The sequence below is a fragment of the Strix uralensis genome, chromosome 2, assembly GCF_047716275.1.
Source record: "Strix uralensis isolate ZFMK-TIS-50842 chromosome 2, bStrUra1, whole genome shotgun sequence".
Lineage (NCBI taxonomy): Eukaryota > Metazoa > Chordata > Aves > Strigiformes > Strigidae > Strix > Strix uralensis.
Window position 1 is genome coordinate 61,014,149 of NC_133973.1, and position 19,200 is coordinate 61,033,348.

A 19,200-nucleotide genomic window follows, 5' to 3' on the forward strand; every position below is an offset into this window, starting at 1 on the left:
AGAAAAGAAAAAGAAAAAATGAAAAGGGAAAAAAAAAAAAAAAAAAAGGAAAAAAGGGCCAAAAAACAAGCTATGGCACTCTTTGAGTGATATTAAACCTGGTCACCTCTTTACAGACAGAATGCAAGGCACATTAAGACGGTAAGCAGGCTTATGTCCTTTCCAGAGAGCAAAGACCAACAAACATGGCCTTCCCCTCTATTTTTGCATTCCTTGAACTCTCAAAATGAGCTCAAGTAACATCACTTTTAAAGTCTGCAAACAAGCAGATCTATTTAATCTATTATTTATCCTCCCTTTTCTGAACTAGGAATAAGATTTGTTCCAGCTTGCCCACATTTATGGAATTCATTATTTAGTCCATATTGATCTGCTTATATTCAAGATCTGTGATGTATCTAAGGCTTTTTTAAAATATTGAAGGAAAAATACTGAATTCCTTTTAAGAATTACAGCATAGCTAAGGGGCAAATCCTGCATTCTTTTCTCAGGTAAACTTCCATTGAAGACAATGTCAGTTCTTTACAAGACAAGTACGACTGCTCAAGAAAGTTAATGCAAAATATTTGCACAGAACTTTAGCCTTAACTACATTGTACAGCTCTGCTGAAGTTAATGAGATATCCCAGAATCAGTGTAGAAAGACACGTAACTTAATAGCAGAAGAAGCTATAAAAACCTTATATCATTTAAATTTGATAATGCCTCAGAACATTATTTCTGGAGTGAAAGCGCCTTCAGGCTTCTATTGATATATTAAAGCCCTGTCTTTGTCTCAAAGAGATTAATCTAAAAAAATGTGCAAGCTAAAAATTCCACTGATATGGTATATTGAGAAAAGAGAGTAGCATTCATCTCACTTAAAATAAATTATCTAAAAGCAGGATAGATAGTTTAAGGTTTAAGCCAGTCAGGCTCCATCTGTGGTCAGTGAGTGTAATATTTCTATGGGACAATTCCTCTGACCTATTTGAGTGTGAAATGAATCATGATGCCATCTCTCTGACTGGCCAGAGAGGGAAGATAGACAAGTAGTCTAATGTAAATGTCCAGTGCCTGTACATTGTCAAGCTCTTGTTGGCTCTGCCAGCTCTACATGCAGTCAAACTGCCTAAGAATAAAGGTTTTATTTTCTGTTTGGTTTTTTTTTTTTTTTTTTTTTTTTTATAGTTTCTTAGCTCAGAAAGAACTGTAGCAATCTTATGGATTGATCTTCTATGAAACAAGGATCAGCTGATTCTGATTTGAACTGAATTGTCTCTTCTAGATAGTCACCACTCATTTAAAATTTTCCAGTGAAACATAAAGCACCTTGGATATGTTCTTTCCATCCATAAATTGCCTTCAGCTTAAAAACCTGAGCTTTAATTCATATCTGAGTCGGAGTAGCTTTTCAGCTCCCAGCTTTTTGATCTAGTTACACTTTCATCTGCTGGGCTGAAGAACCCATGTTCTGAGCCTGGTGGAGATGGCCAGGCAGGGAAGAGATCATTTCTTGGTATATTTTTGATAACTAGCTTGATTAAGCTCTTTGAATCTTTCATTAGAAAGTGGTTTACATCTTGTAATAATTTTCTTGTCTCTTTGTGAATCTCATCCAATTTTTCAACTTCTCTCCCACTTGCAGGATCTCAACAGCTGATTTAGATATACACAGGCAATATAGCCTCACTACTCATTTTTTCTCTGTTCTGACACCCTAAGGCCATATGGACCATCTTCCCTGAAGCATTATAGAGGAGCTCAGATTCAGAGACTCTGTAAGCCTTTTTCAGACTCACAAAGTCTTATCCCATAAATACAGCGCACTTTATTTGTTTCAAGATGTATGATCTAATAGAACTCTGAACTCTTCTTTTATTGTGATTTATTTCCATGCTAAAGCCCTAAATCTGCACTAAAGAGTGCTTGAGAGGGTTTTGGAGCTGTTGAGTCAGGAGGTACAACAGGGACCAAGAGTCAGAGCACTGACATCATGAAAACGTGCCATAGTTCAGCAATTAAAGACATAGATAATACAGTACAGAGTGACCTCCCTTAGCTGGAACATAACTGATTTCACCAAATAAGTAATTTCTTTTTTTTTATAAATTATTTCTGTTATTTATCACTCTGACAGAATCTCCCAGAAGATGTTTCTCTCTCATCCCAGCCAGGATTAGCTGTATAAATGCATATTGCTCTGCACCTGTGAGGTGAAGAGATCCCCGGCAATTACACAGCACTTCAGCACAGTGTCGAAGCTTCAGCTACTTGGCTCCAAACCTTGGCTCTAGCAGTGATTTAGAAAAACAGATTAGGCTCTCAGAGTTGTTGGTTTTGTTTTGTTTTGTTTTGTTTTGTTTTTTTTAAATCTAATATTAATTCTTCATCTTCATTTTTAACCTTTCTTTCCCTCCTATATGCAACTTCTCTGTGCAAACCTCTGTGCAGGTGGGAGACTTCTCCTAAAGCTGATGGAAATGAGTTTTGTTCCATACATCTGCTTGGCATGACAGTTGTGATTGCAATATCGTAACTCCCTCTTGCCATGCTGGGTCTTATTCCTGGACGCTGAATTCAAGCTGCAAATTCACAGCTTCTCTGCTTGTTAGGAGGAGAATCATTACCATCTGTTTTATGGGACTCTAAACCACATTTCATACCACATTTACTTAATACACAATTGCTGTTCCTGCATTTATCACCAGTCTTCTTGTAGATCAGAATGCATTTCACCACCAGCTCATTCTCCAGGAAATACTAAGAAGTACAGCTGTCATCCTGAGTCTGAACAAAAACCCAAGATGCAGGTATTTCCTGCAGAACACAGGTTCTGAAGTATTTCTTTTGAAAAATCAAAATGGTCTAATCAAAAGGTTTAACTTAGATAATGTTAAAAAGGCAATGGAAATATTAATAGTAAAAATCTAAAATACTCAATTTTCCAGAACATGAAAAATAACAGCAGACTAATTTTTTTAAGTATCTTGTAAATAGAAAAATTATATTCAAGTTTGAAGTGATCTGGATCAATATGGCTGTTCCTCATACTATTTCACTTTAGATGGCGCAGCATTTTGCAGTGAAGTAGGTTTTTTTAAACAAGCTAGGGAAGAGTTCTTTAGTGAAAGACATGTCTTTCATTCTGTTCTGAAAATAAAATTCTACATCTTTAGCAATTGTGCTTTCAAGAGATTTTTCTTTTGATGAAGATGACTTGATGACTTGAACTGTAGGAGAGGATTCATTGCACAGAAATCTGCCTTCCACATCACACTGCTGGGGCCCCTTGAAAACCCAGAAAGGAAGATACAGCACATATGTTTCATTTTTTATCTCCTCTCCCTCCACTTGTTTCAGCTATGAAGTCTGCATGAAAAGAAAACAGGAGAAGGAAATTAGCAGCAATGTGCTTCCACTGGAAAAGTGCAAAAATAAAAGAGCAGTTATCCAAATCTTAATCAGACCAAGCACTTCATATCCCTGATATGTTCACTGGGAGTTTTTAGATTGGATATTAGGAAATATGTCTTCGCTGAAAGGGGTATCAAGCACTGGAACAGGTTGCCCAGGTAAGTGGTTGAGTCACCATCCCTGGAAGTATTTAAAAGATGTGTAGATGTCTTACTTAGGGCCATGGTCTAGTGGTGGACTTGGCAGTGCTAGGTTCATGGTTGGACTCGATGATCTTAAAAGTCTTTTCCAATCTAAACAATTCTATGATTTGATATCTCAGTTTTGAATAGGCCTCTGAAGAGTAGCTTTCAGGGTCACAGGACTTGGGAAATTTGTTCCCATCTGTTGGACAGTGTGACTTACTGCCTCTTAAAATGAAAGACTTTGTTTCTGTGCTTGTTCAGTCTGAATTTCACAATAGCTGGTATCACAAAGTGGCTACTGTTTTCAGTACAGCTGAAAAGGTCAGATTCTGGGTGTTGCTCTTTTTTGAAATATCATCCTCTTAATTAATTGACAAATTCATGCAAAATAATTTTTATTTCAAAGGCTTCAAGGTTAGGAGGGAGCACCACAGTCATCTGAACAACAACCTTCAAACTCAAATATCTGCAAAGTAGTTTTATGATTGTTTTCATACTTCAAATACCTTCCTAACCTCCATTCTTCTAAAGCAAATGAAAAGATCTGGGTAATAGACTGAATTTGTAATTTTTTCCTTTCCCTGAAGTTCTGTAAATGTACGTGACCTAATTCTCCTGGGAGCAGATGTTTTGGGACACTGCAGTTAGACTATTCATCACATCAGTTCAGCAAAACACATTAGTATAAAAGCGTGTGCTTGAGCATATTCTAATAAGTATATTGCTTTTAAGCATGTGCTCAAATTTCAACATGTGCTTTACTGACTTGGGACTTCAGCGTGTTGTGCTACAGATATGGGACAGGTGACAAAAGGGTTTTGAAATCACACCCTGGTACTTTTAATACACAGCACAAGTTGGAGGGCTAATTTTTATCTGTAACAAAGACCAAGCCAAATGATCTCCATGTTTGAAAGTTTGTCATAAACACCAACACTAACCCAAAGATATGTTTAAACTTTAAGCCTTTCAGTTCAACACATTTTAATCAGAAAATTATTGCGTCTGCATAACCTCCAGAGGAAAATAATAGAGTCATTAAAATATATTTTTAAAATAAAACCCCAAACCCCTATATTTCTGAACAAATATACCACAAGTTCAAACCATACATCAAAGCTCACTAAGGATAAGAGGTGTACAGGTTCAGGAGAACACATGGGAGAATGATCCCCTTGTCAGAGTATTATAAATACAATATCTATTATTTGGAAGTACTTGATTATGTACAGTGCTACAAGACAACTCAAATCTCTGCATTTCTTTATGGGAACATGAACTGGAGTGGTAACTATGTCTGTGTAAAATTGTTTATTTTCATGAATGGAAAATAAAGAAATTCAGAACCAGTTAGCTTTCATACGTTCAAAAAGCAGTTGATTTGCTGAATACAGATGAACACTTGCACTTTTCCTATTTTTCTTGTGTCCTCTTTCATTTTTAATACGTCTTTTGTTACTCAGATGTGATAAAAAGCTTTAGATCAAACCTCTTGAGGTAAAATCCAAAACTCGAGGGAAAAATAAGAAAGATGAATTTGTTTAGCTTCTAAAAACATAACCACTTTGCCAAGAGCCTCCAGCTGGCAGGATAGAAAAAATGTCTCTCCCAATTGCAAATTGCCAATTCTAAAATGGCACAGCAGCAGCTTTCCACCCTGATTACCTACAGCTGGCTTGCCTTTCACCTCCCTTCTGCTAGGCAAAACAATAGTTTCCTCTTGCCATCTCTTCCACCTACCTTCTCCAAAATGCACATGAACTTATGAAACACAGTTGACAATTACTTGTGTATTTGAGATGAGCTTGTACTGTAGCTGTCAAGGGCTCACAAACAGGAGTGAGACAAGGTCCATGTCATTCTCCACACCAGCTGGTATAGCTGTGGGAAGAAACAGGCAGGCTTGTGGCTCATAAGCCCTTCCATGGGTCTAAAATAATACAAGTACTGATCTTGAGACTAATTGCTCTCAGTTGAACTTCATTATGTTAATCAATTAGGTAGCTCCCGAGAAAAGTTGACTGACACCTATGGGCCTGAATGAGTCTTCTTGGCCAAAGAAAGCAAAAACTTTCAATCCCAAGGGATGAAGATAGTTGTGTAGAGGAAACTGAGGGGTGAAATTGTTTTTATGGAATTTAGGTGACCTGTATGTTCCTCAAGATGAAGCAAAACTTAAAAAAAAAAATGTTGCTCTGTTGATGTTCTAAGAACACAGTGAGGCTGATGGGGCAAGATGTGGGTAATGTAGCGTGCAAGTGCTCTTAGTACCAGTGAAAGTAAGCACATGTTTAAATTAAACATGGACTGAGATGATGCTCCAGACTGGGGGAGGTAGCAGGGCTGGCACCTCCCTGCTGCAGGTGAGTGCACAGTTCAGGAGGCTGCAGAGCCTCAGGCTTATGGCTTTGCTTTTCTCCTGTCTCTCTGCAGCCTGGCAGAGCTTCAGCACTGGCTGCAAAAAGAGGAGACCACCCACTCAGAGTAGCTAATCCCTCACTGCTTGTACTACACTCGTGGAAAGAGGGAGATTAACTGAGGGAGGGAAGATAGAGGGGGGGACCTGACTCCCTTAGCACTAAAGAGGCAGTGAGCTTGGTATTTTATGAACAAAGTTCCAGTGCCTGTTGTGGGGGTCCCAGCCCTACAAGAGGGTCTTACAGGAACTCAGAGTACAGAACATAGTTCAGATTTGTGAGAAGATTTAAGCATGGTTCTGCCTAGTTCCTGGGTAAGACAGTTCATATAGAAGCAAAGCATCAACTGTCAAGATGGAGAAGGCCTCAGTCATGCACAGCAGCAGATTTCTGTGTGCCTGAGGGAACCTCAGGTGAGACAGGGAGGCTTCCAGTGTGTTAAAGCACTCCTAAAGTTAGACAAGTCCTGAGTAAGAGTATTTTTGGTTGGATATTTTGATATTACGATGTTCATACCTATCTTATTTTAGAGGTTTTGTTTGTTTGTTTTGTTTTCAAATTCGAACCTTGTCAATTCATTTTCATTAGGGAGCAGACCAGGGAATGCCCTGCTGGGTAACAGTGCTGGAGCAGCCAGATCTGAGATAGTTTGCTCACCCATGGGAAAGCAACGCAGGGCAGTGGCTGGCAGACAGCTGAAGGGCCTGCCCTGGGCATCAGAAACCCACCTTAATCAGAGCATGGAAAGGAACACCAGGAGACACCAGGAGCAATAAAAAGCAACTGAAACATCCCTGGCACAAACATGAAACTAATTCAAAAGTCAAACTCTTGCAAGGGATGGCCATTGTGCTCTTCTGTGTGCCTGTCCTCGTCTCCCCTTTCCTCCAACAGAACACGAGACAGATGTAATTACAAACAGCACCTGTGTTAGATGACACCCAGATGTCAGGGGTTTAAATACATCCCAAGCACAGTGGGTACAGGAGTCTCTAAAACAGCCCAGTGTCTGTTTCTCTCTAGTGAGACTAGCTCTTATCTGTAAACATGGTGGGAAAAATGACTGTTTAAGTCAAAAGACAGTGGTGGTGGCACAAAGAGGAGTAATTCAGTGATGAATGATTTAGGCTGTACAGCAGTAGAAATTTTCTTACCCTCTGGGGTTATGTCCCAGGAATAATTTTAACAGGAATAGGGGGATTAAAGAAATTGAAGTATTTTTAAAACAGGAGTCCCATTAGAGCAGGGATAGGTATATACACAGCAGTGGACCTGAGCTTGATGACCTGAGTGGCTTCTTGCAAACTGAAATTCCTTGACACAGTTAACATCACACATTTCTAGAGAGTGCAGTTTGCCTTCTGGTGAATGCTGGTTACTTATGAAGACTGTTGAAGAGTTTTTAGGAATGACAGCCCTGGGCAAGCCTGCCACTAGCAAAGACCTCTTTCAGTGACTAGAATTACAACAGGAAGGAGAAATAAATGAAAGATCCTATAATAAGTGTAATTCAGGAAGCAATTAAGACACTCTAGCTTTAAACTACAGTAAAGGCTTGTGCTGTAGCTCAGTGTCCAAGTATAATGAGGGAACAGAGGAATCCACTACTGCTGCTTTGGTGATCCCTTTCTTTCCAAGGGAACTTGATCTCTGACATGCTAAAAGGCTGTTCTTAAACAGACCATCTAGTCTTTGTGGTGATTTTTCATTCCTCATACCTGTATGCAGCCCATAAACAGTTAAGTGCTAAGTGTCTGGATTAATCTTCCTTGCAGTGTTCCCAGCAGCACTGACAGCTCTTCTTAGGAAAAAAAAAAAAAAAAAAAAAAAAAGAAAGAAAATAAAGGGGAGGGTGTGGGGGACTCGAGTCTGATAAGAACAATTGAGTTCAGCAGTTTATGAGTTCACATCCTGCTTTTAAGTGCTTTAAATCCATGTCCACACAATACAGGTTTTGACACATTTTCCTGACCACATTACCGGTGAAGCTCCCCAACAGCCATACATGATGCTGTGCAGGCCTAGTGGTCTTTCTTCCAAAAACTGGGGAAAGTTCCCACAGTTAAACTTCTTCAGCTTTCTTACTGACTTCAGTCAAGCAGTTCTGTTGATTTCTTTTGGCAAATTTTATATAAAGATACCTCTTCCCCTCCCACACTTCCTGATACGTGGTAGATTATTTTCTTGATATTGTATTCTCACAAATGACAGATGAGGTACAGATAGCAGTGAACAAGTTGTGCTGCCAGCAGGGACTCTGGGAAGCTCAGGCTGGCAGGGATCTCCTGGTCTCCTGCTCACCTTCAGCAGGTTTATGTGCAAGGATGATGGTAGTGAGTGGTGAGCTACGGTTTGTCACAGTTCATGTGAGTTCAGAAGAGAAGATATTTTTTTAAGACAACCTTTGCCTTTTTAACTTTTCTTGTGAGTGGATGCAAGACAAGAAAACATGTCTGTAGTCATGAAGGTAGAGACTAGCAGCTCAAAAATGGCCTCAGGAGTGGACATGGGAGTTTGGGTCATTCCTAACACTGGGTAAAATAGATGGCATATGGGAGAGGGAAAATGATGAAGCAGGTTTTTTTACATAAAAGCTTAAGTTCTGTACCTGACTTTTATATGAACCCAGGAAGACTAGGAGATGCTCTTACTGCATCCAGGTTACCTTTCCAATGCAGGAAGTGTAGCACAGAGTACAGAGACTCTGCTCTCCTGCAGTGTCCCAGTGTTGCTGCAGGGCCAGAGAGGAAGCTCTGAAACAGAAATGCTTCAAAGAAAGAAGGTGTTATGTTCAGATGTGAGGTGTTCAAACTAATCCAAGTTCAAGAAGGGCTTTGCTGTCTGTGCAGGTACAGGCTTAAACGGCATGGAGGAACCGTTAGAGAAAAAGATCTGGAGAAAGCCAGAGGATACAGATGAAAAAGAGTAGAATGAAGGGTTTAAACTTAAAAAAATCTTTAAGAGAAGAAATGTCAGTCCCACTCACCCAGATCGCTTCTAAATTTTAAGGTCCTAGTGGGACCACCCTCTGAAATTCAATAACTCCATCACTCACCATAGAGCCAGTGGAGAGTGGGACGAGATCTTGTCTGGTCATGTTCAGGTGCAGTAGTTTGGTAGAGAGGAGCTACCAAAGGCAAGATTGCAATAGGAAAGTGGGAAAAGGCAGAGCAGAAAACAAAAGCAGAAAAGGAGTAAACCGGCGAAGGAACATAACAAGAGATAGAACAGAGCAATTTCTAACAGAGAGTAGGATAATGAAATATGAATGATGCAAGCTATGAACGAGAAAGGAAATCTTCAGGGAGAAGACTGAGCATGGAGAAGACAGCTGCAGAAGAAAACAATATAATCCCATCTAAGCAGCTTGAAGAAAATGGGGTTTTTGTTTGGAAAGGCTACTTTAGACATTGCTTCCTGGAGAGCAACACCTTTTGCTGATCACTATTTTAATACAAGAGAGTGAGAGGTTCTGATTATTCCTGACCTCCTGTTTGTCTTGGAAGTAAATTCCTCACACGTTCTGTTTGCTTGATGCATTTGTAAATGACCATCCTGATCTTCTTAGCATAATCTTTCAAAGAGACAACGGAAGCAAACATACTATCTCTGGATTTCTGTCTCTGAGACTGAGAGAAAAAAATGAAGCTTCAGTGACTAAGTCATTTAATTAAACATGGTGAAGCAAACTACAGCTCAGTGCTGGGTCAGTTGGGTTTTTTTTTCAAATTTCAGTTTTAGTTCAAAAATATAATCCTGCGATCCTCTCCTCCAATTTGCTGCCACGTTACTCCACCAAAATAGCTTAAAAATTCCTCAGTCACCTTGAATTATAACTCTGCCCACATTCTGCTCTCAAGCAAGCTAAAGTGCTAGGTGTCTTCCTCTCGTTTGGCCTAGGTCAAAATCCCTGAACCTAGGCAAGGAGTTTTCTTCTAGGAGTTGAATAGCAACTCTGCTGGCTGTTACCTCTATAATCAGGGAAGAGATGTGGCACACAATTCACTTTTAAGAGCACTTATTTCTTCGTCACAGGCTGAAGGCTTCTGAGGTCAAGATCAGACATGCAGCTTTTAGCCATTATAAATCTCACTCTAGGTGTTCCTGCCACGGAGGCAGGCAGGTAGTCTCAGAGTAGACCTATTGTATCTTGACAGGACCAAGAAGTATGTGACTTTCTCAGAGGGACCACGCTGCCCAGACAGGTTTGGAGCTACTTTATTTTGGGTTTTACAAAGCCCGAGCAACCTTATCTTGATCACTTCATGCTGTTTTGAGCAGAGGTTTGGACCAGATGACCTGCAGAGCTCCCTTCCACTCTGAAGTGCCCACTGAGACTATGAAGTCCACATGTCCCTGCAGAGCACCCTGATGGCAAACTGCGTCAGAGAGGGAGAGGAGAGGAGAGGAGAGGAGAGGAGAGGAGAGGAGAGGAGAGGAGAGGAGAGGAGAGGAGAGGAGAGGAGAGGAGAGGAGAGGAGAGGAGAGGAGAGGAGAGGAGAGGAGAGGAGAGGAGAGGAGAGGAGAGGAGAGGAGAGGAGAGGAGAGGAGAGGAGAGGAGAGGAGAGGAGAGGAGAGGAGAGGAGAGGAGAGGAGAGGAGAGGAGAGGAGAGGAGAGGAGAGGAGAGGGGAGGGGAGGGGGGAGGGGAGAGAGGGGAGAGGGGAGAGGAGAGAGGGGAGAGGAGAGGAGAGAGAGAGGAGGGAGAGAGGAGAGGAGAGAGGGGAGAGGAGAGAGGAGAGAGAGAGGAGGGAGAGAGGAGAGGAGAGGAGAGAGGGGAGAGGAGAGAGGAGAGAGAGAGGAGGGAGAGAGGAGAGAGGAGAGAGAGCTTCCATCTGAAGACACAGAACTGAAATCAAACTTCTGTGGGTCAGGAAAAGTGTGGCTTAGGGTCCACTCATTCAAGAAGAGAATTCCTAGATTCTAGTTTGCCACAATTCTTTTTGTACCCTGTCTTCAATTGGTCATTAAGTCTGGAACAAGGAGGGGAAAAGTGCGTTAAGAACAGTCAAAATCTAGCCTATGGTTCTTGAACTTTGTACTAATAATACAACAGGAGATCTGTCCTGCCTAAACTTTAGTCTAGGAGAGACACTCTAGTGTCAAGGACCTAAGGACTCCAGCATTATAAAAAAAAACAGATTAGCCTTACACTGCATCCACCACATAAAAAAAATCTGGCAGTATGCCTTTCTTAGCCTTTTGAAGTAAAGGGTAACAGCATTTAACATTCAGGACAGTTTTCTGGGCTGCATATCGATCCCTGGGAAAGTTATGGAATGAATCCTCCTGGGGGCTATCACAAGTCAAATGAAACATATGATTGGGAAAAGCCAGCATGGATTCACCAGGGGCAAATAGTGCTTGACAAACCTGATTGCCTTCTACAACAAAGTAACTTGCTCAGTTGATGTGGGGTGAACGGTGAACATTGTCTACCTGGATTTCTCCAAGGCTTTTGATATGGTTCCTCATAGCCTCCTCCTAGAGAAACAGATACTTTATGGTCTAGACAAGTGGTCTGTGTGGTGTGTGGGGAACTGGCTGACAGGCCACACCCAGAGGGTGATGGTAAATAGCTCTTTTTCAAACTGGCAACCTGTCACAAGTGGGGTCCCTCAGGGATGAAGATATTAAACAGTGTTGGGCCCAATGTATGGACTTCATAAGTGATCTGAATGATGGGATCAAGTGTAGCCTGATGAATTTTGCTGACGATACCAAACTGAGTGGGGAGGTGAACACTTGAGAAGGGAGATCCACCCTGCAGGAAAACCTGGATAGGTTGGAAGAGTGGGTTAACAAGAACCTTATGAAGTTCAAAAAGGACAAGTGTAAGGTCTTGCACCTGGGAAAACATAATCCAGAAGTGCAGCACAGGCTGGGATCTGCCTGGCTGAGGAGCAGCTCTGTGGGAAGGGACCTGGGGGTCCTGGTGGAGAACAAGCTCAATATGAATGAACAGTGTGCAGCAGTAGCATATCAGTGGGTTGCATCAACAAGGGCATCACCAACAGGGAAAATGAAGTCATTGGCACTCTACTCATCACTTGTCAAGCCACACCTGGAATATTGTGTTCAGTTTTGGTCCCCACTATACAGAAAAGATGTAGACAGGCTGGAGAGGGACCAGGGGAGGTCCACAAAGATGATCAAAGGACTGGGAAGCCTGCCATGTGAGGAAAGGCTGAGAGAACTGGGTTTCTTAAGCCTTGAGAAAAGAAGGCTTAGAGGAGATCTTATCACCATGTTCCAGTATTTAAAGGGTGGCTACAAAGAAGATGGGATTCCCTTTTTAAAAGGAGTCACATGGAAAAGATGAGGGGTAATAGGTACAAGTTACTCCTGGGGAAATTATGATGGGACACAAGAAGAAAAATTTTCACAATGAGAACAATCAACAATTGGAATAATCTCCCCAGGGAAGTGGTGCATTCCCCAACACTGGACAATTTTAAGATTTGGCTGGACAGGGTGCTGGGCCACCTTGTCTAGATGGTGATTTTGCCAGGAAAGATTGGACCAGATGATCTTTGAGGTCCCTTCCAACCTGGTATTCTATGATTCTGATATCTGGAATAGAGACATCCTGATGCAGACCTGAATAAGGTACCTGGGAGATGAGGCTAAACATTTCACAGAATCACAGAATCATCTAGGCTGGAAAGGACCTTGAAGATCATCTAGTCCAACCTTTAACCTAGCATTGGCAGTTTCCAACTACACCATATCCCTCAGCACCATGTTGACCCTACTCTTAAACACCTCCAGGGATGGGGACTCCACCACCTCCCTGGGCAGCCCATTCCAACGCCTAACAACCCGTTCTGTAAAGAAATACTTCCTAATATCTAGTCTAAACCTTCCCTGGTGCAACTTGAGGCCATTCCCTCTTGTCTTATCACTCATTACTTGGTTAAAGAGACTCATCCCCAGCTCTCTGCAACCTCCTTTCAGGTAGTTGTAGAGGGCGATGAGGTCTCCCCTCAGCCTCCTCTTCTCCAGACTAAACAACCCCAGTTCCCTCAGCCACTCCTCGTACGACATGTGCTCCAGGCCCTGCACCAGCTTCATTGCCCTTCTCTGGACATGCTCGAGTAATTCAATGTCCTTTTTGTAATGAGGGGCCCAAAACTGAACACAGTAATCAAGGTGCAGCCTCACCAGTGCCGTGTACAGGGGTAAGATCACTTCCCTGTCCCTGCTGGCCACGCTATTTCTGATGCAAGCCAGGATGCCATTGGCCTTCTTGGCCACCTGGGCACACTGCTGGCTCATGTTCAGCCAGCTGTCAATCAACACCCCCAGGTCCCTCTCTGACTGGCAGCTCTCCAGCCACTCCTCCCCAAGCCTGTAGCGCTGCTGGGGGTTGTTGTGGCCCAAGTGCAGCACCCGACATTTGGCCTTATTGAAACTCATGCACTTGGCCTTAGCCCATCGCTCCAGCCTGTCCAGGTCTCTCTGCAGAGCCTCCCTACCCTCGAGCAGATCAACACTCCCACCCAACTTGGTGTCGTCTGCAAACTTACTGAGGGTGCACTCGATCCCCTTGTCTAGATCATCAATAAAGATGTTAAACAGGAGAGGCCCCAAAACCGAGCCCTGTGGGACACCACTCGTGACCATTTAATTCATGCAATCTTTAAGACAGCTGCTGGCTCAAACAAACTGTCCTTTTTGGTTCCCTTTGTAAGGTACCAAATTTTCCCCATAACAGAGGCTTAGTCAGAGTCCTGGATTCAATTTTGGAGGACCAAGGGCCTCAAAATTGACCATGAAGCACCAGGGTCTTTGATCAGACCTGGGTCTGGGAGTCTGACTTCATGTTCTCCATCCAAAACCAGAGATCTACCTCAGAGGTTTCTGTTAATCCTCTCCTTTGTAGAAGGTTCTTCAGTGCCAATTACACCAGTCCTGCTCCTTTTTTAGCATGTGTGACCTTTCCATGTTATTGCAGTACAATCCATAGCATATCTGACCATAAGAAAGATCACATTTGAATCTTAATGTTGCAGCATGGAAAAATTGTAAGAAAAAGGAAAATAAATTAATAACACAGAGTCTTACAAATGTTATGATCGTAATCAGATCCTCCTTCTTCTGCAACAAGGGCAAAATCCAACTTCTTCAGAAAGAATCTTTGATGATTAAAAAGTTGTTGGCAATTGAGCTGCAGAAGCTAATTATGAATTCTCTGTTGTACTTCTCACAGCTCTCTTGGGTAGTTGGCCAGCATCATGGAAAGACTGTAACATCCTAGATTGGGAAGCAAGGAAGGAAAAGATTTAAGGCTAGAGTCTGACCTGTCTTATCAATTTATAAATGGTAAGTCCTGCCACGGAAGAGGATGGAACTATACCAGTGCACGTTCTGTTACTGCAATATTATTTTCTGTTTATATGGTATGTACAAGCCAGCGGACATACACCGTAAATGACACAAAACATGTAATGGTTCTTTAATAATGAATATCTGTGAGTGCCACACAGGGGCTTCTGGATATCTGCAAGCTTATCCTTTTCTTCCTTCTCAGAGCCATGAAAAGTGTTTGTATACATAAATGACATAAAACTACAGTTATCTTCCCTGTAGACATACTGAATTTGCAGGAAAATATCTATGGCATGTTCCAGGCTATGTGTTAACCATTCTGTGCCTAAAAGGCAACAGATCCTTCCTCCCCCACAGCAGGTTTGATGCTTAAAAAAGGGTTTTTGTTCTATTACAGCCATGTGCAAAAGTAGGACTTTCGATTCTGAAGCTCTTTAAAAAGGCCTATTACTATATTGCCTCTCATTTATGAATTCATAGCACAGACATAAGGGATGAGACTGGATAAAATATGTGCCCACAATGGGAGCATTCTGGCATAGCAACAATAAGTTTGTGAAAGAGCTGTGCTGCCTTAAAGGTCCAATCTCACGAGAATAGCAACCTTCAGCCTTTGAGAAACAGTGGTCTATTCAGGGTTTCTTTTCTAAACCTGTTTCCCCTTTTATGCATGTTCACAAACATACTGGTTTTGCCTCAGAAAAAAACATACACAGAGAGTACAGGGTGTTCTTTCATCGTTGGAAGAAAGGCTGAACACCTATCTCTGTGTGGCTACCAACAACAAGGACAGCGCATCTGTATTCCAGTCATGTTTCCTTATTGTCTGTGCTGTCCTGCCCATCTCCAGAGCACAGGAAACTGCTTAGGGGGATGTAATTCTGTGTAAAAGTCTGCCACTGTGAATTACAGAGGGGAAAAGGCAAATCACAGGGTAGCATAGCAGTGGTGCCAAAAAAATCCTAGACCTTTGCAGTGTCAGGAAATAATTTGAAGTGCATATCCACGTTCCCCTATATTGTTTTCTTGAGGCTAGAAGCATGCTAATGTCTTTTATATAGAGAAACACAGACTGCACGTCAAAGACACATTTGGAAAGAGAAACCAGCACATCCAATTTCTACCACTGCCAAAATTTAGTTCTTAGACCCTGCATGTAAACAACTGCCTCACATTTGACATGATGAAGTCTACCTATTCCATGTAAGGTTTCCTCCAGTGATACAGTAGCTTCATTTGCAGTTTGTTTGCCTCAAAGTTTTTTTTCATCCTGGTTCAAAAATTGCATAACTATGTTGTCTTCAAGAAACAGGATGTTTATAATATAAAAGCAGATGAGCCTGGGGTGCTTTGGGAGACTGTAGGTCACATTTAAAATAACTTGCATGTAAAATTATTCAGCAAAAAGTAGTTGCCTGAAGTGAGTCAGTGGTTCAGATACTCTCTTGTGCAGTTAAGCAGCCTACAAGAATTTGTTACTGGTCTTTTTAGAATTGTCATTGATCTTTGAAAGGAGGCCGTTCCGGCCTGTATTTTCAAAAGTTGTGTTTAGCAAGGTTATCCCTAAGGAAAAGATCAGCAGAAAGCCAATGCATCAACAACATTTCATGCTAATCCTCGGAGCAGGGCAGGAGTGGGATGGAAGTCAAGAATACAAAGTAAGGAATATACCTTATGCTGGCTCTCTGCACAGCAGCAGATTTCATTTCTACAGAAGCCTTAGAAGGGAAAAAGACCCAAACCCCCTTCCCTCATTAACTGAATAATGATTAGAACTAAAAATCAATTTAAGCCAGTAGAGAGATTGCCCAGAAAATGCCAATGCCGACCATCTAGTCAGACAGACAGACTTGGCTAAGACCCACAGATTCCTCATGGCCATTAGATTCCCTGAAATTTTTGAAAAATAAGCTGCAAAGTCATTAAAGAGAATTTTTTTTTTTTTTTTTTTTTTTAGATAAGGTTAGTTATGGTGGCAGAACCATCACCTGTTTGCAAGTGTCACAATATCACTTAAAAGCAGTATCTCCCATTTCAGTAAACCGGTGCTACATCATGTGAATGAATTTTTAGAAACAGACAGGATGGACACAATTACTTACTTCTTATTTTTAAGTGTAAACTTTTAATTTGAAGGAAGTTCTTTGTCTCCACATAATAAAAGTGACTGCTCCCTCCTAATAGAACCTAAATTGGATTGATGTTAAATGATTAAATCTGCCAGTGAAAAGGTTGTCCTTGAATTGCCTGCTGGGAATGTCTCTAAAGACTTGTGTTTTGCCCTTCCTACGTCCTTTCTGTCCAATCTGAAAAAAAACCCCAACCTTATTTTACTCTCAAATTTACAAATTAAACAACTGTGCCACAATGCATGCAGTGCCTGACTGAATAGGGTTCTGATTAGCTGGCTGTGTCAGGGCTCACCACTAGAACACAAAGAAGATAGTTTGAAAAATCTGCTTCTTACGCCATTTGAATAGGAAAAAAAAATCAGTAAAAAATGGTCTTCTCAAAAATTTAAAAAAACTCCATGAAATTGACATTTTTCACTCCATTAAAAAAAAAAAAATTCTTTTTTCTATCCAAAAATTGTTGTGATTTTTTTTTTTTGTATGCATGCTCTTAGTTCAAGTACTTGGAAGGAAGGCAGGGATTTGATGTGGGAGGGTCTTTTTTAATAGTTTTTAAAAATTACTCTTCTTGTGTTTTTTCATGCCTTTTATGTTCCTCTCTTTGAATTTTGCTTTCTTCAAGTGAGTAAAGAGTGAATGCAGAAAGAGGAAAAAACTCAAAGGCAAGTATGTTTCAAAAATTGAGTTTTTAAAAACAGGAAAAAAAAGAAATGATGTATTAAAAAAAAAAAAAAAACAAACCACAATGTAGCTCTTTTTAAAAATAACCCACCTTTGCAAATGCAGGGACAGAAGTGAAGCATCCTTTGGCAAGCCCTCTGCATTAAAATTTGCTATACCTGAAAGCATCTGGGAATGTTCTTTTGCTTTTCTTCAGGTGCTTACAAAAATCACTTAATTCCATAACTATGACTTTTCTTTGTCATTTCAGTTTTCCATTTTAGTTGCTCTTACTGATTTTATATAAATCATCAGCTTTACAGTTTTCAGTGAAATCAATACTATCCACAACAGCTAAGCTTCTCTTGCAGTTCTTTGATGGGCACTTCTAATAGTGTTTTATGTTTTAACAAAATGCTTTTGCAGGGCTGGTTGAAGCTAAGAAGCTTTATAAATAAATTTATGGGAATGTTGCATAGAATTGAAAAACATTAGGCACAAGAAAGGCTGAAAGAGAAAATTATTTTGATTTGTGTCTTGAAAAATAATTTCAGGCCTCTGGAAGCAGAAATTATTCTGCATCTCAGAAACAGGCTGCAGCATTGGAGAAAAGCACAAGATTGCAGTCTAATTATAAAGGACTCTGCTTGTAGCATTTTCCCCATTTGTTATCATCAAAATCATTAAACTAAATTAATTTAGCATTGCAGCAGTCCATCTTGTTAAAATCTATGTCAACAGAATGAAGTAATGTGCTCCCATACCTCAGGAAGATGTTGCTACAGTATTTCATGCGATGAAGAAGTCTCTGGCTTACTGACGAGAGACTGCAGTGTTCTGGGTGGCTGCAAACTGCAGAGCCCATTAACTTCTAGGATCTTGTCTGTGGGACACAGATGTGTTTATGCTCTATGAAGTGCTCAACAGTGGCATCATGCAGCCAGGAGGGTGACCTGCCCCCACCCGGGTATGCAAGGCAGAGCAGCATTTGTGGTTTTGCTGTTGGATGTCCCTCCTTGGGCTGGCACGGTGTTCCCAGAAAAGTAGGGAGGGCACGGCCCAGCACAGCAGCCGTTTTCCAGTGGAGAAGGTGTCGTTGTGCATTCCCCATGGACCATGAAAGCAAGCTGAAATGTCCAACAGGAACATCGGGGGAAAGCGGGCAGCAAAGGGGGTAATAAAAACTGAAGGCAACGGGATATTTTGCTTCTGCACCTTTCTCCTGTCTCTTTAGTCTATACAGAGACATGGCTGCCCAAAGGTATAGGAAAGGAGCTGCCTCAGGCTTCCGGGGCACCCTCTGCCCCAGGGGGTGGGAACCCAACATGTCCTGGTCAAAACACTGTCATCGCTAGACTGCCGTGTGAGAGGCAACCACTGTTACTGTTCACATCCAGCCTTTCTCAGAGTCAGCTGGGTGTCAGTAATTCCTCTTTCTGCTCTCCTGACCCCTCTCCCAAAACCCCAGTATTCAAATAGACCAATTAGCAGGAGAGGTTGCAAATTTGCAGTTTCTCACAGGTGCCCACCTCAGGCTGGCAGGGAAGCACCAACATCCGGAAGAGAGGCCTGTCCCCTCTCTCTGCCTCTGGCAACTAGTTACAAATCCCCTTCTTAAGCCCCTGTTGGAGGCTGTGACTTTAAAGTAGGAAGGCAGGGGCAAGGTCTCCTTCATGACTCAGCAAGAGTGGCACATGTTTCTTATTTCCATGCTGGGCACTGAAAGGCTAAAGCACCTTTTCTATTTGCACCACCCCTCTGGTCACATCAGGCTGATACTCAGTGGCCTGTACAATCCTTGGCTGCTTTGTACGATCTCAGTTGCCTGTAGAACCAGCTGTCTGTTCTCTCTTTTACAGCTACAAAGCAGCCTGGTAGCTCTGGAATTTTTTCAAGGTTAAATATGTCCACTGAGACAGTCTCTTAAAATACAGGCATTTTATATTTAATCATCATGTTTAAATATCTTTAAGTCACCCATATGCACAGATTTTTCATTACATTGTCAATGGGCTAATAACCATTCTGAGTCTGTGCCCTACTTGTGCACATTTTGCCAACTAAAATGCCAACTGGCACTA